This window comes from Dama dama, chromosome 1, assembly GCF_033118175.1.
Source record: "Dama dama isolate Ldn47 chromosome 1, ASM3311817v1, whole genome shotgun sequence".
Classification (NCBI taxonomy): Eukaryota; Metazoa; Chordata; class Mammalia; order Artiodactyla; family Cervidae; genus Dama; species Dama dama.
The window spans coordinates 36,544,661-36,568,281 of NC_083681.1; the positions used below are offsets into that span (position 1 = coordinate 36,544,661).

Sequence of the window (23,621 nt, forward strand, 5' to 3'; positions counted from 1 at the left end):
CTTCCCTTTCTTCAGGGATCTTTTACACTGAGCTAGCAGTTATTTATATGTCCATTTCTTGCCTCATGCCTCATGTAAGAATTCTTCTCCCTGTTTTCCTTTCTAAGGGAAAACGAAGTACTAGGAAATGTCATTTGTATAGTTCAAGGCATATAGGCCATAGCAGCACATTGTAATGGATGGCACTTACCCTTATTTCACTTAAAGCACTATAAATTGTTTCCTTAAAGCCACTGATGAAAACATTATACCTTCTTTAGAGTCATTCTTGATGGGCAGCATTTCATTTGAACTTAACTTTCTTGGTAAGAAAGTTTCCTCATTCCTATAAAACTTTAGTGGATAGACATATACAGTCTAATATGAAGGCTTGCCATCAGTTTTTCTTGATAAGAAACCTCAAACTTCCCTAGCTCCTCTTCCCCCGGCACAACCTGTGATATTTTTTTCCAGACAGATTTGTTTTCTAACTTACTATTTTGGTGCAAAGAATGAACACAGTGTTCTCCCCTCTCATCCCAACTGATGTGCGAGAGGCCTACCCTATTGTCTTATTAATAAGTTCCTCCACACAAAGACAATGATTATTTTATAAAATGCTTATATATTAGTTGTAGCTATTTGTCTGTATTATGTACTTCAAGAGGAAAATGATAAACTCAGTTCCATGTGGCTCTTGTACTGTCAAATATTTGAATATGTGCTTAGATAAATACACACAGTGTTACACACAACACACATACACTGACATTTCTGCCCAGACACAAACAAACAAGGACCTACCACTTAAACATGCTTCTTCAATGGAGACCTCACAGTTGTTTCAGTCCAGTTCAGTTGCTCAGTCGTGTCTGACTCTTTGAGACCCCATGAACCGCAGCATGCCAGGCCTCCCTGTCCATCACCAATTCCCGGATCCTACCCGAACTTATGTCCATTGAGTCAATGATGCCATCCAACCATCTCATCCTCTGTTGTCCCCTTCTCCTCCTGCCCTCAATCTTTCCCAGCATAAGGGTCTTTTCAAATGAGTCAGTTTTTCATACCAAGTGGCCAAAGTATTGGAGTTTCAGCTTCAACATCAGTCCTTCCAATGAACACCCAGGACTGATCTCCTTTAGGGGTTGGATCTCCTTGCAGTCCAAGGGACTCTCAAGAGTCTTCTTCAACACCACAGTTCAAAAGCATCAATTCTTCGGCACTCAGCTTTCTTTATAGTCCAACACTCACAGTTGTTTGAATGCACAATGCCCAGAATGAGGAACTATTCCAATGGGTGCAACTGAATGAGTGGAACTTCCATCTCTAGCAGAACTGACAGAGATGGTTAGCAGGGCTCTGATTTTAATTACAACTTCTGTGGCTGAAGGAATTGCTGGTAAAGTGATTACTGATGGCAGAGAAGGGTGGGTGAAGAATGAGTTAGGAGCATGTGCAATGTGGTGTCCACTAGCAATGTCCTCAGGGGGAAGGTTTGGAAGTCCTTAGTCATCAGCTGCTGTGGGTCTTCAGCCTCAGCAGATGAATGAGAATGTCACAGTGCAGTTGGTTACAGGCAGTACTTCTGACTTCATTCTACAAGTCTCAGTATTTTTGTTGTTTAGTTGCTAAGTCATGTCCAACTCTTTCGTGACCCAATGGACTTTTGTCTATGGGATATCCCAGGCAAATATACTGGAGTAGGTTGCCATTTACATTTCCAGGGGATCTTCCCAACCCAGAGACTGAACCCACGTCTCCTGAATTGGCAGGTGGATTCTTTACCACTGAGCCACTGGGAAGCCCCTCAATATCTTATTTGTGTTAAATATAAGAGAGCAATAATGTATTCAGATATGCTTTGTGCTAACTCAGGACAAGGCCAAAATATTGTGCCTTCTCCTCCAATCAAGTTTCTTAAATGAAATTCTGTTCTATTTACCAAGGAGTTCATGTGTTATTTTTTATAAACACGTAATTTATGCCCACCCATTTTTCCTTTGAATCCAGGCTGTCTGTGAACATTGTTTGCCTTTTTATAGCAAGCTTGTTTTTTCTTAATCATTTGAAATTGGCTTTTATTAGAAGACCATTAGGTGTCATATCAGTGCAGTACATTTGGTGGCTTTATAAGAAGTTCTAATGCTAGATGTTCAAAGGTCTGCTCATATGGCATCTTTATGGATCCAGACAGCCTTGCTCATATGTGAAAACAAGGTACTGAGTTACATAGATAGTTGAGTGTGCCATTTAGTTATTTCTCTCAAGTTTTTATAGGAATGGGTTGACTTGAAGTTGTGCTAACTTTCCTAGTGCCCTCAGCTTAGAAACTTTGTGTACTTTTTTAGAAAGCGTCTGAATCACTTATATTCAGGAGAACATAATAATACATACAGTATAAGAAAGTGTGTGTATTTTTCCCATCACCCACAATTCATAGGATTGGCATGATTATAGTTCTTGTTGTCTTCATATTAACAATGTGTTAATAGCCACTAATAATCACAATAGCCACTAATAATCACTTTTCATGCATACTTCCAAGTATTGTATTTGAAAATCCCAGACTTCATATATAGTAAATGAGGAAGTAAAGCCTATGACCTTCTTTAAAAAGGCTAATAGTCAGTTACTTGTTTTTAAGTATTTTTTAAATCTATATTCCAAAAAGCTTCTTTGAAGTCTACACAGGGATGTATTTGTAGAAAATTTCCAGCTAACTAATGGGGGAAGTTCAGCAAGTTTGTTGTTTGGAATTTTGAATGGATATTTTTATAGAAAATGTGTTATAGATGGTGATTTGATTACTTGGGCAACTTACTGAAATCCATTTAGCCTTATGTGGTGGTGGTTTAGTAGCTAAGTTGTGTCAGACTCTTGCAACCCCATGGACTGTAGCTGCCAGGTACCTCTGTTCATTGGATTCTCCAGGCAAGAATACTGGAGTGGGTTGCCATTTCCTTCTCTAATTTAACCTTATAATATGACTGAATTATACTATTGAGAGTATGATAGTAGCTCACTGCTGCCTGTTGTGTTGTTTTGGTATGAAATCTCATTTTAAAATCCGGCTTTAATAACATTCTTTTGACCAATTTCTGGTGGTGGGATTTGACATTTCCTATTTCTACTACCAGTGCATACAGTGAAAATGAAAGACTCCTTGAAATGGAATTTGGGAGGACTTCCTGCTGTTCTTAGCTATGGAAAGTAACTGGGTATCCTGGCTGAAGTAAGAGGGAATGAAAGATCGTGATGGCCCTTGCATGGAGATGGATAGTGTTGCTGTTTAGTCGCTAAGTCATGTTTGACTCTTTTGCGATCCCATGGACTGTAGCCTGCCAGGCTCTTCTGTCCATGGGATTTCCCAGGCAAGAATACTGGAGTGGGTTGCTATTTCCTTCTCCAGAGATGGAACCTGCACCTCCTGCATTGGCATGTGGGTTTTTTTTTTTTAACCACTGAGCCACCTGGGAAGCCCATGGAGTTGTATATCTGTTGACAAATAAAGGGCATCCTGTTGAAGGTTTATATGTTTTGAGAATGAAGAAGGAGCACTTTCTGATTTTATACTGATGAGCCAAAAGGGTAGAGATCAATACTTCTTCTCCTTCACCATGCTTTACAGTACAATCCAAGTATTTTCATTGTATTTCTTCTACTTTCTCCTCAAATCCACTTCCATAATTTTGGCTTTTGTTTTTTAAATGGTCACACTGGTGATAGTAGTTAACTTTCTGTTATGAGAACAGTTTTGGAATGTATTATTGATTAGGTTTATATAAGATGAAGTGATATATGCATATAGGAAGGAGCTGAGATTGACTCAAAATTAAGTACAGGTAGCTCTCCTTCTCCAAGGATTCTGGATATGCAGATTCAACCAACCACAGATCAAAAATATTGGGAAAAAGGAAGAAGAAGTTTCAAAAAGCAAAACCTGAATTTGCTGTACTGTGTCAACTGTTTATGTAACATTACTGTTTAACTACATTATGTCCTTTGTGAGTATCTCAAGAAAGTCATATGAAGGTGCAACTGGGTAATGGAAAGTTTATTTGGTCGCATGTAAAACATCATCTTGAACCTCAGCAGTTGAATTATATCCCTTTTACTTCAAATTTGGCAAATTGTATGTATTTTTTGATTGCCAAAGGGGAAAGTATGAAAAAAGGAGAGTAGTGGGGAGAAAATGAGAGAAGTGGTATTTTAAAAGGCTCTAAAGATTTAAGTTGTCAGAGAAAACAGTTTGATGAATTATGGGGAAAATAGAATTTAGTTTCCCAAAGAAATACAGGGCTCAAAATGTAGGGGGAGGGCCTTGGCAGTACAAACCATGTATTTTTCTTAACCTGGGGAGTTTGGAAGAAAAAAAAAAAAAAGACACGTTTGGCAAAGTGAAAACTCAGATGACTTCATGCCTACCAAGTGAAAAAAATCTGATTCTTTGTCATCTAAGCACGTAGTTGGGTGGCTCACAAACAGAACTACCCAGTGTGTAGGTTGCAATGGCAAGAAGCCAACAGTGAAAGCAAACTCATAAGCGCCCTATAGAAAACCCCTGAAATGACCGCCGGGCTGTGGCCAGCTGTACTGCCGGAGAACAAGAGCTGCACAGATCTCTGTGGAGGGGCTAGGTTACTTACCACAGCTTGACTGGCTCTGTTCCTGCCCCTGTTCTCTCTGGCTGACAGCTGACCACCACACTGGCTTGGTTTGAAATAAGACTGAAGTGAACACAACCGCTTATATGCACCCTCCCCTTGAATGCTTTTCTCCCTGCCCACCACCCCAAACCCACACACACCCTATATATCTTCCAAAAGAAGAGATAAATATAACCGTTTCTTTAAGCGAAGCATACTGAGTGGCATTTTGCTGTCTGGTTATTCCACCAATCCATCAGATTTTTAGAAGAGACATTTTCTTGATCTTTTATTTGTAAGTGCCTGAATTTATTGAATATGAAAAAATATCTTCAAAGTGAAAGCGAAACTCGCGCAGTCATGTGTGACTCTTTGTGACCCCATGGACTATACAATCCAGGGAATTCTCCAGGCCAGAATACTGGATTGGGTAGCCTCTCCCTTCTCCAGGGGATCTTGCCAACCCAGGAATCGAGCCCAGGTCTCCCACATTGCAGGCAGATTCTTTACCAGCTGAGCCACAAGGGAAACCCCAAAATATCTTAAATCCTTTAATTTTATTAACTTTTCTTCATTTTACTTTACTGCTTGCTTCATGATCCTATCGCTAGGATGGTTATTCAGAAGCCATCTAATCTTACCCTCTTGCTCTTGGATAATCTCTGTTAGGTAGCTGCTTCTGTCTATAGTATTTCAAAGAAGATATCACAGGATATTTAGAAGGGCACTAGATGGCTTCAATTGCTATACTACATGAATTAGAGACATCTCTGAGTGAGCAAGGTGGTTATTTGGCTCTTTTCCTGTTACACAAAAGCTCACTGATTCACGTGTTCTAGTTTCCATTAGGTTAGGAGGCTTTCAGACTTTTTTGAATGTGATTCAGAGTAAGAAGTGAATTTCAAATCTGACCCAGTATACAATCAAAAATTTACATGAACAATACTTACCCTTAATATGTGTAACATTTTTAATTTTCTCTTTTCTTTCCCCTTTTAGCCTTTTCTTCTGTTGCTTCCTATCTCCTCTGTTCCCTTCTCTCCTTTTTAATTAAAAAAAATGCTGATTGGTACTCAGAAAATTAACTCTATCACTCATTCAACCTAGTTTGAAAAACATTACGTTTAAGGAAACACCTTTTAAAAAAGATTTGATCTGCATGTTCTTTGGTTTACAATTTTTTTTTTTTAAATGGAGTACAGTTGATGTACAGGTTTACCATTGTTTTTAAAGAACAGAGTCTCCTATGCAGGATACTAATTCCATTGGCTGTTTTTCATTAGACAGATAAATTTTGTACTCCACTAGTAAATGGCAACCCACTCCAGTGTTCTGAACTGCCTGGAGAATCCCAGGAATGGGGGAGCCTGGTGGGCTGACGTCTGTGGGGTTGCACAGAGTCGGACACAACTGAAGTGACTTAGCAGCAGTGGCATATATTGGAGAAGGCAATGGCACCCCACTCCAGTACTCTTGCCTGGAAAATCCCGTGGATGGAGGAGCCTGGTAGGCTGCAGTCCATGGGGTCGCTAGGAGTTGGACACGACTGAGCGACTTCACTTTCAGTTTTCACTTTCACGCATTGGAGAAGGAAATGGCAACACACTCCAGTGTACTTGCCTGGAGAATCCCAGGGATGGGGGAGCCTGGTGGGCTCCGTCTATGGGGTCACACAGAGTCGGACACAACTGAAGTGACTTAGCAGCAGCAGCAGTGGCATATATGGACTTCCCTGGTTGCTCAGATGGTAAAGATTCTATCTGCAATGTGGGAGACCTGGGTTTAATCCCTGGGTTGGGAAGATCCTTTGCAGAAGGGCATGGCAACCCACTGCAGTATTCTTGCCTGGAGAGGATAAGAGGAGCCTGGCAGGCCACAGTCCATGGGGTCTCAACGAGGCAGACACGACTGAGCAACTAAGCACAGTGGCATGTATAACCTGTTAATGACACCGTGTACTAAATGCTTAATTATGCCAGATGTTGTGTTAATGCTTTATATATACATGCCGTGAGAATTTTATTAGTTAATCCTCATCATTACCCTGTAAGATAGAAACTAATATTATACCCATTTTTATAGTTCATGAAATTGAGGCTTACAGAGATACATCAAGTGGTGCTAGTGGTAAAGATCCTGTCTGCCAGTGCAGGAGACATAAGAGACACGGGTTCAATCCCTGAGTCCAGAAAATCGTCTGGAGGAGTGCATGGCAACCAACTCCAAGATGCTTGCTTAGAGAATCCCATGGACAGAGAAGCCTGGCAGCCTATAGTCCATAGGGTTGCACAGTCCAACAGGACTCAAGCAACTTAGCACCCGCCCGAGGTATATCAACTTTACTGAGCAACACAGTAAATGATAAAGGTTGATTTCAAATTTGATATTGTTTGGCTCCATGACCAGGCTTTTTCCCTCAACTCTAATATCTTCTTAATTATAGCTCTGAAAAACAGTTAAGTACTTTTGTGAAGAGTATGTATATCATAAAGAAAGGCAGACTTATGATGATTGATATATATTTTTAATAATGTAAGTCTAAGCTTCTTGATAAAATAATTTTCATTATGTAAAGAAAAGTAGAAAAAGAAAGGACAGAAGAAAGAAAAAAGAAATAAAGCCTGTCTGTTTAGAGCTATGAATATAAAAACTTGCTGCTCTATTTAAATCTGTTGTTTAGTCGCTGAATCACATCCAGCTCTTTGCGAACCCCATGGACTACAGCCCGCCAGGCTCCCTTATCTATGGCATTTCCCAGGCAAGAATACTAGAGTAGGTTGCCATTTCCTTCTCCATATTTAAATCTTATATAATTAAATGTTGTCAAAGTCTTCTTTTTAAGGAAAAAAAGAAATATATATACATGGAATTACATCTTATGCTACAGTTCAGTTCAGTTCAGTCGCTCAGTCGTGTCCGACTCTTTGCAACCCCATGGACTGCAGCACACCAGGCATCCCTGTCCATCACCCACTCCCAGAGCTTACTCAAACTCATGTCCATCCAGTCGGTTATGCCATCCAGTCATCTCATCCTCTGTCATCCCCTTTTCCTGCCTTCAATCTTTCCCAGCATCAGGGTCTTTTCAAATGAGTCAGTTCTTCACATCCTGTAGCCAAAGTATTGGAGTTTCAGCTTCAGCATCAGTTCTTCCAATGAATATTCAGGACTGATTTCCTTTAGGATGAACTGGTTGTATCTCCTTGCAGTCTAAGGGACTCTCAAGAGTCTTCTCCAACACCACAGTTCAAAAGCATTAATTCTTTGAGCTCAGCTTTCTTTATAGTCCAACTTTCACATCCCTACATGACTACTGATAAAACCATAGCTTTGACTAGATGGACCTTTCTTGGCAAAGTAATGTCTCTGCTTTTTGATATGCTGTCTAGGTTGGTCATAACTTTTCTTCCAAGGAGCAAGCGTCTTTTAAATTCATGGCTGCAATCACCATCTGCAGTGATTTTGGAGCCCAAAGAAATAAAGTCTGTTCCTGTTTCCATTGTTTCCTCATCTATTTGCCATGAAGTGATGAGACCAGATGCCATGATCCTAGTTTTCTGAATGTTGAGTTTTAAGCCAACTTTTTCACTCTCCTCTTTCACTTTCATCAAGAGGCTCTTTAGTTCATCTTATGCTACAAGCCAGGATAGTTTAGCAAGTCAGGGGAACTCAAACATGAATGAAGAGTGGAATTTTCCTTTCATTTTCTATAATAACTATGTCAAAGAGAAAAACAGAGGAAAAAATGACCATCATGCCTGGATTTGAAGAAAAACTTGTTATATGTGTAATACATTGGAAAAATTGTTTGGGATCACTATCACTATGCAGAAATGTGGCCACTGAAATTCTTTAGCAAGGTGTGGGACTATCAGCTCCATGAAACTAATTAAGTCAGAAAGAATGAGTATTTGTGAAGGTAATTGACTTACCTCATTTTTTTTTCAATCACTCTTGTGAAAAGAGAAATATTTTTAGAAAGAAAATAATGAGTATAGTTGATCTTTATAACCTTTCCCCTTTGTCCCAATTCCTGCCACAATTCCTAGGTTTAATACTAGACAGTTTCTTTCATCCCTTCATCTCTTTTTCTCTTCTCTGCTATCTCCCTTCTCTCCTGTGATTTTCCTCTTGTCTCCTTCTCTCTCTCCTCCTACTCTTCTCTCTACCGTCTTGTCTCCTCTGCTACTTCTTTCATTTTGCATTCTTATATGCAATCTTTATAATCACCACTATCACCTTCATTCTCTTAGATTCTTGAATCTCCTAGGTAAGGTGCAAATGGAACTTGTTTTCTGTTTATTAAAATGATAATCTGGAAAAATAACATCCTTTCTACCTACTTGCATCTCTCTCTTTCTCCCATAAACCAAACACATGCTTTCAGAAGAAATCTTACTTTTGGAAAATGTTGAAATGTTACTTCCTACTTTGTATCTTCTTGGGAGTAAGATATGTCTATAGTCATGGTATGACTTAAAGAGAAAAACAAAGATTCCATGCTAAAAATTGGCGTTGACCCAGATACTTCTGCTACACTCACTAAAAATGAACCTTAGTAGACACACTTTTATACAAGGAGATGCACTAGTTTAATATGTAATTGCTATGTGATACTACCCCAGAGGAGAATTTGAAAATAGGCAGGTGTGCTAGATGTAAGCCTCATTGAACCCAAGGTCAGGATTCTAAGACTCACCTCAAACCATTGGTGCTTTGGAGAGCTGATATCTTGACAGCATGTTGTGTTCAGTAGCTAAGTCGTGTCTGACTCTTTGTGACCCCATGCACTGTAACATGCCAGACTTCCCTATCCTTGCAAGATCTTAATTCTTCATTGCAAGAAGACCAAACCAGTCAATACTAAAGGAAATCAACCCTGAATATTCATTAGGAGAATTACTGAAACTAATACTTTGGCCACTTGATGTGAAGAGCCAACTCATTGGAAGAGCCAACTTTCCCTGATGCTGGGAAAGATTGAAGGCAAAAGGAGAAGAGGGTGGCAGAGGATAAGATGGTTAGATAGCATTCTCAACGAGGTCAGAATCCTGACTAACTCAAGGTCAGGATTCTAAGGGTACTCAGACAAAGTGGAATAAGATGAATTTGGTTTTAAAGATACCATAATAACAACATTCTTCGGCCCAGAGAAAGTTAAGAAGGGGTACTTTCAGTGATGGTGGAGTGTAATAAGAACATGATTGGTAATAGGTACATGATTGAGATATGCTGATAAAACTCTAAAATACTTCTGTGAGTAGACAGATTTGGTTTACAAATGAGGATGTAAAAACCCTCACTGACGCTGGCTGCAAACATTTTGGGCAAATTCACAAATATACAAATCACGGGGCAATTTTGAGTGTGTTGGTAGAGTGAGATGTAGAACAAGTAATAAAGCATATATATGTGTGTGTGTGTGTGTTCAGATTAGAGGAGAGACAGAGGCCTGGCATACTTCAGTTCATGGAGTCACAGAGTCGGACACAACTCAGCAATTCAACAACAACAAAGGAGAGTAATAATTCGTTATTAGCTGGGTCAGAATTTGCAGAGTTGGTGGACTGTATGTTACAGTTTCCCTGATTTATTGAGTCTAAAATAATAAATATAATGTTACTCTTGTATTGTCTTATTTATCCATTTAAATTTGAATCTTTAGGTAGAATCCAAGCTTGTATAACTTTAGCTGTGGAGTCTATTCTTGATTCAGGATTCTTCTGGATCTTAGAATCATGTAAATGCTGTCATTTAAAGCTATGAAAAACAGCATATTAAAAAGCAAACTCATCACTTTGCCAGCAAAGGTCCATATAGTCAAAGCTATGGTTTTTCCAGTAGTCACGTACGGATGTGAGAGTTGGACCATAAAGAAGGCTGAGTGCCAAAGAATTGATGCTTTTGAATTGTGGTGCTGGAGAAGACTCTTGGATTGCAAGAAGATCAAACCAGTCAATCCTAAAGGAAATCAACCCTGTGTATTCATTGGAAAAGCTGTTGTTGAAACTCTAACACTTTGGCCACTTGATGCAAAGAGCTGACTCGTTGGAAAAGACCCTGATGTCAGGAAAGATTGAAAGCAAAAGGAGAAGAAGGTGGCAGAAGATAAGATGGTTAGATAGTGTAACCAACTCAGTGGACATGAATTTGGACAAATTCTGGGAGATAGTGAAGGACAGCGACGCCTGGCATGCTGCAGTGCATGGAGTTGCAGAGTTGGACACGACTTAGTGACTAAACACAACAACATTCTGTCAAGATATAACCCTGCCAAAGCACCAATGGTTCCAGTAGCTTTTGAGTTAACTAAAATAAATGGATTTTTATGATTGGACCAATGCAGTACATATGAATTTGGTTCCTTTGTGTAAGTTAACTTTGTTTTATTCTATGCTTTGGGCTTTGGATCTAACTTTGATGAGCCTCTTTGGTTGGAAGGAGGAATTGGCAGAAAGAAAGTGGACATATTACTAACAATCTACATTTTTTACTTAAGGAGATTTCATCCCCACTCTATTACTCTTAATTTCTCTGTTTTTCCATTCAGCTATTTCTAACAAAGATAGATACTTCTTTTTTTAACTATCCTTAACCTCTTATTAAATAGTTCCATTAAATATCTGCAGAGTGGAAGCCAATTTCGCACACAACATCAGCATGGTTCCATGACAATAATCTGCTTTAGGGTGTGTTCTCTGGATCATATGTGTTTTAGAGGAAGAGGGATGAAAGAGAAGTAACATTTATTGAGTCCTTACATATATTATCTCATTTAATTCTTACAACAACTCTGAGGTGTCAGTTACATTTAGATAAACTATTTGGAATCAGGAAACAAGCCCACTGTAAAAGCAAAATTACCAGATCTTATTTAAAGGACAACACTCTAAGAAAAATGCCAACTTATTCTTGTCATTATAATGGGCTGAAATGAGAAATAAGTGAGATGCAAAGATACAAGTGAGAAATGTGAATGATTAGACATGAACTGTTAGCATTTACCTCACCGCCACAGTGAATTATTGGAAATAATGCATCTAAAAGAGGAAATGGCTCTGTAATTAGTGTGACTTTATAATAGGCTATCTCAGAAAGGAAGATTCATTCTGCTCAAGTGAGGCAACATGTCTTGTTCCTATTTACTTTCTCTGTGTATTGTCTAGATAAGGGAGTCTTGGTAGAACCACAGGCATAAACTGTTTTTTAACATGTTCATTTAATTGACTTCTGGCCAAGGCAGCTTTTGATGGAAAGGGTCTTTGATGACAGATGATATCCTAAAATGAAATATTTTTTAGTTTTTACTTCTTGCTGTCTCACTTCAAGTTTATTAGATAATTAATGATCTTTAAACTAAATATGAAAAAATACAGAAAAATAGGTGAGGTTAAATGTTAAAAAACAGAGAAGCTATCTTTTTTTAACTTAAAAAACTCATGGAAACTTTATCAAGCTTATAATAGACACTCAATACATATTATTGAAAGGAAATGTGGAAATAAATATGTGCATGTTCATTTAATTCATTCTTTTTTTAATCAACAGACATTTACTGAGGGCTTAATATGTCCCAGATAGATATGTTTGAGATTTAAATGTGAATAACACTAAAGCCCAGCTGTTAAGTAGCTTGAAAATCTAATAGAGAGAGAGGTAAAGAGAGAAATTATAATAACATATTAGACTTAAATTTTAGATATGAATGAAATAAGATACACAAAAATTTGAAATTTGCCAGGGAGAGTTGGGGGAAGTCTTCATTAAATGGGCTATCATTTGAGCTGCTTCTTAAAGGCATAATAGGGAGTTACTTAGAGGGGATGTAAAAATAGGTAGAATATTCTAGGTTGAGGGTATAGCATTTGTAAAAGCACCTAGACATGAAAGGGCCTGATATGTTTTAATAATGTAAGAATTCAATATCATTGCCACATGTGGAACAAAGCAGGTGGGGAAAGGGATTAGGTTGAAAATAGTGTTGGGTGGTAGGTACAATTGATTATTTCCCTATATAACCTGGAAAATATTTTATTTCAACTGTCAGTAAGATGGGCATTTTTCTAGGAAATTACTCATTTCGTTAGAATCTCCATGATATACCTTTTATATAGCAAATGAGATATTAAGCTATTAAAATGATGAAGTTGTGCAGAGTGTCATATGATATGAAAGGAATTTGGAATGATGGAGTGAAAAAAATTACTAGTCACCTTTCCTAAAAATGGTCATTTTTTAGTTGCTTTTTGAACTTACCCATATTTTATCAGTCAGTTAATTTGCTAGACAACTTGTAGGTCAGTCAAATGAGTCTAAATTCTAAGAAGTAAAAACACTGAATGTTAACATAAATGCACTTTATTTATGATTAATAGTTTTTATTTCTATTTTTAAGAGAAAAAGAATATGAAAAATATGTGAATATACATCAGCTCTCTAGTTTTAGGAAAACGTTATCTAGATGTATTTTTGGTTTCCTCATTTCTGTGAGCTACTTATGATACACACTTTCAAGACTTTATTCCAGATGCGGGTTTCATTTTCGCATAAGGAGGTCAGGCTTTACAATGTTTATCATTAAAATTTTTTTTCTTTCAGAGAAACATCTCAGAGCTTCCAAGCTTCGCTTTAGAGAACTTACAGTTCTTTTAACTTTAAATTGCTTCAATAGGTCACTGCCAGATTATAGAGAGCATGATGTGCTTTACAAGTTGAAAAGTTTTCCATCAAGTAATAGCAGCAGTGAAAATTGTCAGAGAAACAACTAATTAATCTCTGCTTCTTTACAGCTGTTTAATGCAATGCATAACTAAAAGTCTTGTTAAATTAATTAATGATTTCAATTATGAACTTTTCTCCAAAATGTTATGATTCGTATCAGGCTGATAATGCAGTGACCTGGGAGTGTGAAATCTGTGTTATGAAGAGAGTCGCCAGTTAATTGATTCACAAATTATTTAAAGTTTGTTGCACCCAAGGGAGTGCTCAGTTTCATGACAGTCATTTCTTAAAGTGTACAAACTCCTTTTTCACCTTAAGAATGTCTTCAGTTATTAAGCATGATGAAATGCCAACAGTTTTCTGGGCCTATGAGTAATCTTAACATTTATGATTTAGAATCTATAGGTGAATATGTGGAGATTAAGTCTGTGTTGGAAAGAGAAAAGTTAGTTAAATTATCAATGACTCTCATGGCAACTTTTTTTCATTGCTTTTGAGTTAGTAATTTTAAATAGTTTTCTAAACATTACCTCGTATCTTTGTGTGTGTGTGTGTGTGTGTGTGTGTATTTGCTGTACATGGAGCATTATGTTGAAAGACAATATAGTTGGCATTTTGAAGAAATTTTGAATGGGTAAATAACACAGTACAAATTGTTGTGATGATTGGTGTCTGAAGCATTCAGATTTCTGGTAAGTCTAAAATGCCAGCCTTAAATGTTAGAGAAGGTGCTGACTTCTCAAAGAATGTAAATTTCTATAGGACACCTTGAGTCTTTTTTATGGTATACAGGAAAAAATTAAGAGTCATATGTACTTGCTTCTAGTCTGAATATTTTACCCATAGCTTAAATAACAAATAAAAGTGTACGTATGTACAAGAAAAAGGTAGGGAATCAATAATATCATTAATATTTTATAATACATTTATTAACATTTTATTAATGTTTTTATACTGGGTTTAGGCTGATTTTAAGTGGAAGATACAAGCATAGTGAGAATCTTTTCTTGACTACCCATGGCTATTGAAGTTGAAAAGGAGAGGTGATACTAGAGGAGAGACTCTCAAACAGGAGGGGGAGGTAGCCGAGAAGTCTCTGGCCATGTGTAGTTGCTGTATTATTAGTGGGCTATATAACCCTTCCGGTTCCATACACATATCTGGGCTTAATAGTTAAAAGTCTAGTGCTTTTAGGGTGTTTGAACAAGTGCTTAGCAGTTTCACTCCAATTTGATAGGCAGTGTAAGAAAGACATTTAAAATTTAATATAAAAAGCAAAATTTTCTTTAGAGAAATTTGTCTCTCAGCTCTGAATTGGTAGATGGATTTACAGTATGGAGCAGGAAGCTGTATTTTGGACAAACATTATGCTTGTAAATTGTTTTACTTTTCTCATTTTTTTTGACCCAAGAAAATTACCCAAAGGGAAGACAAATAGAGAAACAGTATTATTAAAAATAAGTTTATCTTTGTTAAACTTGCTGCAGGGCAAAAAGAAATGGACTTGAAAGGGAAGTAAATTTATACTAATTTTTGCATTGTAGGAAATGCACTATTTCAGACATTGACTGACTGCTTCTGTTTTCTAAAATTAAGGAGCCTATAATCTCAGCACCATTAACAAGTGCTGTCATTCAGATACACAGTGTCTGGCTGATTTAAATAAAATGAAATGAAGATAGTTGTTTCTGGTCCCTTGGCTTCACTCATTGCCATAAACATATGCTCTGAGTCCCGCTTCTTTCCATCTTATTTATGACTTTAATTTGTTGTGTGGGCTGCGCTAGAAATTAAATTTAATATAATTCTCCAAGGGACCCTGTCATATAATAACATGGTAATTTCTGTGTATCCTTTTGAAAAATGAGGAAATTAATTCTTCCTGACATGTTCTAATTATTCCAGTGTGAACAGCAAATCCGTTTTTCCTAGCCCCTGAAGTGTTATAGGCAAATGGCTGATGTTCAAAGCTGAGGTGCTAATGCTGACCAGCAGTGCGTTTAATTTGAAACATGAGCAGACACCTTTCAACACACCTTTGTAATATTGGAGTACTTTACAGAAATTAATTCACTACTTATTTGGCAGCTTAGCCTTGGGGTTATGTTTTCTTATTCATCAATACTATAGTCATGTTAGCATAATGTTTCCTGTTTCCTTCAGTGCTCAGTGTCTGTGTGTAGAACTTAAAGTGTGCAATGGATAGTTCAACTGTATGAATGAAAGAGAATCCACATACTTCAGAAATACCAGTTTGTGTTTACACTTTATAAAGTAGTATAGTAAATCTTGAATGTTAATTATAGTCTATCGTTAGCAGCTTTAACTGAAATTGCACAGAGTAGGAATTATTGGGATGATCTTGCTGTGAAAAGACTACAATACACTCTGTTGCCCTGCTGTAAATTTCAGTTGTGAAAATTCAATTATAATATGGGGAATGAGACCATGAAAAGTCAGTTTGTGAATAAAATTTATGAAATAGTAGTTTCAAATTCTGAACTCTGCCTGGAAGGAAGTAGCTATATTTGGGGAGATAAAGGATTAAAGCCATTTTTTGGGCATTATTGGCTATGCAAGGTGTGTGACTTATTCATTTTAGATGATTTGGACTTATTCATAGAGGTTCTGTATAGTATTTTTTGGAGGAATAACAAAAAGAGCTTTTTGATACTTAGTCCTTTATCTGTAATCTTTATTCTAAAACTAGCTATTATATACATTTCCCTAATCAGGATCAATCATTTGTGTAAGCCTTAATACAATTCCTTTGTTTCAGTGAGCAGTTAATAAATACCATCTTATATTGGACATTTATTGTTACAAGAAAAATGAATGCATGAGATCCTACTTAAAATAGAAGGTGGAAATACAATTAAACTTAAATAAAAGAAGTAAAATTGTGTTTGGAGTGGCTGTAATCAAGACTCTCTGTTTATCTGTTTCTGTATCTCTTTATTACATTCTCTTTAAATTTTAACTTAAGTAGGAGAAATTGGAATGGTAGTAAATAATTATTATGATAAACAGAACTAACATCCATGTATTTTTGCTGACCATTCAGCTGCTATAAAGAATTTTATTCTTTTCGTCAATCAATTTACATCAATCTAACCTAGTTAGATTTAGTTATCTAAATTACTGTCTGATTTAGATTGTGTACAATAAGGAACATACTTAGTATTTTTCTGTTTTAGCTTTTTCTTATACTGACCTGATGGAAAAAGTGGGCCAGACACTGAGGAGAAAAGACTTGGTTCTTCTAGCCTAGACCCTAGACTACACAAGTTGCTAAAGGTGGCCACAATTTCTGCCTTTATCATCCTTTGGTATTCTCCCTGTGTCTCTGTGTCTTCATATGGCTCTCTACTTACAAGGAAACCAATAATATCTCTACTCCAGACTGGACTTCAGCTTCATTTAACTAATTTTTATCTGTAACTGTGTTCAACTAAAATTGCATTCTGAGATACTGAGGTTTAGGAATTCCTGTCTTTTGGGGGGAGTCACAGTTCAACCCAATAGAAGCTATTTATGGATTTTTGTTTTTTAGTTGCTGAGTCATGCCCGACTCTTGTGTGACCCCCATGGCCTACAGCCCACCAGGCTCCTCTGTCCATAGGATTTCCCAGGCAAGAATACTGGAGAGGGTTCTATTTCCTTCTCCAGGAAATCTTCTGACCTAGGGGTGGAACCTGCACCTCCTGTGTTGCCAGGCAGATTCTTTACCACTGAGCCACCTGGATTACTTTATCTTTTAAACTTGATATATCTCTGAGGTACTTTTAAAATACATTTCTCCTACTATAGTATGATTTGTTCACTAATTTTGCAAATGAAGCATTGATATGTTGGAGTCTTTCGTATATCAAATTAACATTTGTCATTCTGTGTCTAGTTGAAACCTGCCACCTATTTTGCTCATGTTATCTCCCCATGCAAGCAATGTGTTACATGTTCTATTATTATGTTAATTCAGAAAGTATTTGTTGAATACCTTCAGTGGCCTAGAACCACTATAAATATGGTCAGGCACAGCTTCCCAACTAGTGTACTGTACAGCAGAGTTTGTGCTTTGGGTTACAAACGTTTCAAGGTCTTTATCCCTTATTCCTGACACCTTTCAAGGGTGTCAACAGAGTTTGGGATGACTGGAGCCATGGGCCAAGGACCTCTAGCTTTGTCATCTTTCAGAGTTTCCTCCAGTATATCATACATATATTAATATTTTATCTGTGTGCTATGGAGTATAAAAGATGGGGAGCACTTCTAGGTTTACAGAGAAGTATACATTTTGCCTGTGTCAAGGAGACTATAATCTGACTGGAAACTAAGGTCAGTATGTGAATTAGAATGGAAGCCAGTGTATGATAAATGCCAAAAATGACAGCAAAGGAAACTTTAGGGATAGATTGAATTTGATATGGGCTATGAAGTCTTGGTAAGTTTTTTATAAGGGATAAAGAAACATTTTAGGTGGGAAGTCAGGTATGATGAGAGTTATGGACATGCAGAAATATAGGAGTAGGGTAGGGTATTGTTTTTAAGAGAAGAGATGGTGCTAATGGTAAAGAATCTGCCTACCAGTACCAGAGATGCAAGAGGCACAGGTTTGATCTTTGGGTTGGGAAGATCCCCTGGAGTAGGAAATGGCAACCTACTCTAGTATTCTTGCCTGGAGAATTCCATGGAAATTCCCAAACTCATTCTACGAGGCCACCATCACCCTGATACCAAACCCAGATAAAGATGCCACAAAAAATGAAAATAACAGGCCAAATTCACTGATGAACATAGAGGCAAAAATCCTAAACAAAATTCTACCAAACAGAATGCAAAAACACATTAAAAATCATATATCATGACAAGTGGGCTTTATCCCAGAGATGCAAAGATTCTTCAGTATATGGAAATCAATCAATGTGATACACCATATTAAAAAATTGAAAGATAAAAACCATATGATAATCTCAGATGCAGAGAAAGCTTCTGGCAAAATTCAACACCTATTTATGATAAAAACTCTCCAGAAAGTAGGCATAGAAGGAACATACCTCAGCATAATAAAGGCCATATCCAACAAACTTGCAGCAAACATTATTCTAGTGGTGAAAAACTGAAAGCATTTCCTCTAAAATCAGAACAAGACAAGGCTGCCCACTCTCACCACTGTTATTCAACATAGTTTTGGATGTCCTAGCCACAGCAAGCAGAGAAAAAGAAAAGGAATCCAGGTTGGAAAAGATGAAGTAAAACTCTCACTGTTTGCAGATGACATGATACTGTACATAGAAAACCCTAAGGATGCCACCAGAAGATTACTAGAGCTAATCAATGAATATAGTAAAGTCACAAGATATAAAATTAATACATAGAAATCACTAGCATTCTTATACACTAACAATGAAAAATCAGAAAGAGAAATTAAGGAAACAATCCCATTCACCATGCAAAAAAAGAATAAAGTACTTAGGAATAAATCTATCTAAAGAGACAAAAGACTTGTATGCAGATATCTATAAAACATTGATAAAAGAAATCAAAGATGACACAAACATATGGAGAGATATGTCATGTTCTTTGATTGGAAGAATCAATATTGTGAAAATGGCTATACTACCCAAAGCAATCTATAAATTCAATGCAATCCCTATCAAACTACCAAAGGTATTTTTCACAGAACTAGAACAAATAGTTTTTCAATTTCTATGGAAACACAAAAGATACCCAATATCCAAAGCAATCTTGAGAAAGAAGAATGGAGTTGGAGGGATCAACCATCCTGACTTCAGACTATACTACAAAGTTAGAATCATCAAGACAGTGTGGTACTGGTACAAAAATAGAAATACAGACCAATGAGCAAGGTAGAAAGCCCAGAGATAAATCTACGAACCTATAGACATCTTACCTTTGACAAAGGAGGCAAGACTATACAATGGAGAAAATACAATCTCTTCAGTAAGTGGTTCTGGGAAAACTGGACAAATGTTTGTAAGAGAATTAAATTAGAGTATTTCCTGACACCATACACAAAAATAAGCTCAAAATGGATTAAAGACCTAAATGTAAGACCAGAAACTACAAAACTCTTAGAGGAAAACATAGGCAGATCACTCTTTGACATAAATCACAGTAAGATTCTCTCTGACCCACCTCCTAGAGTAATGGAAATAAAAACAAAAATAAACAAATGGGACGTAATTAAACTTAAAAACTTTTGCACAGTGAAGGAAACTATAAACAAGGTGAAAAGACAACCCTCACAATGGGAGAAAATAGTAGCAAATGAAACAACTGACAAAGGATTAATCTCTAAAATATACAAACAACTCATGAAGCTCAATACCAGAAAAGCAAACAACCCAATCAAAAAGTGGGCAGAAGACCTAAACAGACATTTCTCCATAAAAGACATACAGATGGCTAATAAACACATGAAAAGATGTTCAATATTATTATTAGAGAATTATTAGAGAAATAGAAATCAAAACTACAATGACATATCCTTTTACACCAGTCAGAATGGCCATCAAAAAATATATAAACAATAAATACTGGAGAGGGTGTGGAGAAAAGAGAACTCTCTTGCACTGTTGATGAGAGTGTAAATTAATATAGCCATTGTGGAGAATAGTATGGTGATTTCTTAAAAACTAGGAATAAAACTACCATGTGACCCAGCAATCCCACTACTGGGCATATACCCTGAGGAAACCATAATTGAAAAAGACACATGCACCCCAGTGTTCATCACATCACTGTTTACAACAGCTAGGACATGGAAGCAACCTAGATGTCCATCAACAGATGAATGGATAAAGAAGTTGTATTGCATATATACAGTGGAGTATTACTCAGCTATAAAAAGGAACATGTTTGAGTCAGTTCTAATGAGGTGGATGAACATAGAGCCTATTATACAGAGTAAAGTAAATCAGATAGAAAAACAAAGATCGTATGTTAACACATATATATGGACTTGGACTGTCAGGAGATCAAACCAGCCAATCCTAAAGGAAATCACTCCTGAATATTAATTGAAAAGACTGATGCTGAAGCTGAAGCTCCAATATTTTGGCCATTTGATGCAAAAAACTGACTCAATGGAAAAGACCCTGATGCTGGGAAAGATTGAAGACAGGAGAAGAAGGGGATGACAGAGGATGAGATGGTTGGATAGTATCACCCACTCAATGGACATGAGTTTGAGCAAGCTCTGTGAGTTGGTGATGGACAAGGAAGCCTGGCATGCTGTAGTCCATGAGGTCACAAAGAGTCAGACACAATTGAGTGACTGAACTGAACTGAACACATATATACAGAATTTAGAAAGATGGTACTGATGAACCTATTTACATGGCAGCAAAGGAGACACAGATATAAAGAACAGACGACTGTGGACACAATGGTGAAAGGGGAGAGTGGGATGAATTCAGAGAGTAGCATTGAAATATATACATTACTGTATGTAAAATTAGATAGCCAATAGGAATTTGCTGTCTGACACACGGAGCTCAAATCCAATGCTCTGTGACAACCTAGAGGGTGGGATGGGGTGGGAGGAGGTTCATGAGGGAGGGGATATATGGATACCTATCACTGATTCATGTTGAGGTATGGCAGAAACCAACACAATATTGTAAAGTAATTATCCTCCAATTAAAAATAAATAAATTTTAAAAAAGCAAATTTCATGGACAGAGGAGCATGGCGGGCTATAGTCCCTGGGACCACAAAGAGTTGGACGTGCCTGAGCAAATGTACACACACGTTTTATACAGGAAAGTTATGTAAGACTTAGAGAGAGGATTTGGGGTCATTTACTGAAAATGACTTAAGGAGTGGGATTATTTCTTATATCTTCGGTCACCTGTAATGTCTAGGGAAGTGCTTGCATGTATTAAGTGTACAATATAATTTTGACTGGCTGATTGAAGCCTTAAAACTGGGGAATGGTAAAATCAGAATAGAAAGACAAAAATAGTGTATTTGAATTTAGATCTAATATGATAAGTGGTTATTTTCATGATCCAGAGGTTGGTTATTAACTCTTGTTTTTCTAGTTATTTTAAATATTTTATAATTCTCTTTCTTATTGTGTCCCTTTGGCTTTTTTAGTAATAACAGAAGCTGAAAATCAATAGATCTTGAACTAGTCTGATGACTGAATTATTTTATTGAGGTGGGAGGGGAGAGAACGATGACAAATGTTTTAGAAGTTTTTTTTCTTTTTTTTTTTCTGATAGTCGGGGGTGGGATGGACTCACTGACAATTAAAAGGCTAACAAAAATGCTCATTATCTCACCTTTTCAACACCAAATTTCTTCATCTTTAAAATGAAGGTGTTGAAAAATTTCCTGTTTGGGTTCTTCTAGATCTAAAATTCTGTGCTGCTACAACTTATAGACTGTATTATTACATAGTTCATATTTTTAAACAAAAACTTGCATACAGGTTTACTGCTTTGGCTGTTAGCATACAAGTTGGTGTTTTATGTGTATATTGTTACAGGAAGACAATTTAAAAATAATTTAAAATTTATGAACTCTATAAAAGCAAGCGATTAAAGTGTAAAGTGTTTTTTCCAAGTTTAACTTCTCAGTTCTTAAAACCATAACCCTCTTCAGAAGAAATTAAATTTGACTGCATTTAAAATCATGTGATTTTAACAGAAATAAATATTTATGCAAATTATTTGTACTAATGCACGATTATTGGTATTCATATGTCTTTGAAAAAATGTGAGTTATTCAGTTGTACCTGACTCTTTGTGACCCCATGGGCTGTAGCCTGCCAGGCTCCTCCATCCGTGGGATTTTCCAGGCCAGAATACTGGAGTGGGTTGCCATTTCCTTCTCTGGGGATCTTCTCAACCCAGGGATTGAACCTGGGTCTCCGGCATTGCGAGCAGACTCTTCACTGTCTTAGCCACCAGGGAAGTCCCAAGTCCATATGTCTATTTTTTTATCAGTTGGGTTTTTTTCCTATCACAATAGAACACTGGAGAATATTTGTAATTTCATTAGCTGTGCAGATGAATTCTTTTTTTTTAGATGAATTCTTAATTAATAACTGTTTCAACTATGATGAATATTATTATTTACCTTACATATTGGAAGGTGAAGCTGTATAATAGTTACCCACTTATGACAGGTGGTTAAAAATGTAAGTTAGATTGTTACAGTCTAATGTTTAATACAATTTCTAATGTAACCAGAACACTAAAAAGCACACAGGTAAGGTGTAAATGTAACTTTAAATATTTGTGACTACCACATTTTCTGTGACTAATTTTTGTACATTAAACTACAGTACTTTTCTTTCAAGTATTTTTAATGTTTAATTTATATAGACTATATATAGATATAGTCTGGCACCTCAGGCAAATATTTGATGTAGTGTTCTATTAATCCACTCACTCACAAAATACTTCTTGAATACCTGCTTTTAAAGCAAGTTTTCTGCTAAAGGCTAGGAATACATATCTAAATAGGAAAGAGTTCTTTATGTCAAAAAGCTTCATAGGTTAGAGTGGGAGATGAGATAGTTACATAAATAATTATAGTACAATGTAATAAGCAATGATAAAGTTCATATTAAGTGCTATGAACAAGCAGAAGAAGAAATTAATTTTAAAAGAAGAAATGAAAAAGAAATTTTTTATCAAAAAAATGACTTATGGTCAGGTATTGACAGAAAAGTAGGAGTTCAGAGAAAGTATGCGCCATAATGGCTGAATCTTTGTCTTGCTTACTATTCTATTTCTTGTGCCTATAACAATGCTAGACAAAAACTGAACATTTTAATAATTATTTTTGAATGTTGAATCAATCTAGGGGGTTAAGATTTAAAAAGGACATTTCCAGAAGCAGGACGGTCATGACATATGTGAAGACTTATTATTTAGTTTATTATGGCTGCAATGAGGGAATATGAAGGGGGTGTACTAAATTCCAGTGACTAATAGCAGGCATTGTACTTGAGTCAAACAGAACAGAATTTGATCTTGGCTACATTATATGTGACTTTTATGAACATGGGTCAAATGTTAAGCCTCAGTTTGCCACTTTAAAATATAAATAATAGTATTTATTTATAATGTTACCACACAAATTGCCTGGCAATAGTGCCTGGCAATGGAAATCATCAAATAAGTTATTAAATTTTGAGGGGGAAGTGGTAGGTCCTTAGACTGGAAGGACATATATGGTGAAAATCTTGATTTTGTGTCATATTAAGGAGTTTGAACTATTCTGTAGGTGATTGGGACT

General features: G+C 36.6%; 1 protein-coding gene across 12 annotated transcripts in view; it reads left to right on the forward strand.

Annotated features, from left to right (window-relative positions):
- SOX6 (SRY-box transcription factor 6) overlaps positions 1 to 23,621 on the forward strand; it is a 685,495-nt gene that overhangs the window by 171,766 nt on the left and 490,108 nt on the right. The gene's annotated exons all lie outside the window — the stretch shown is intronic.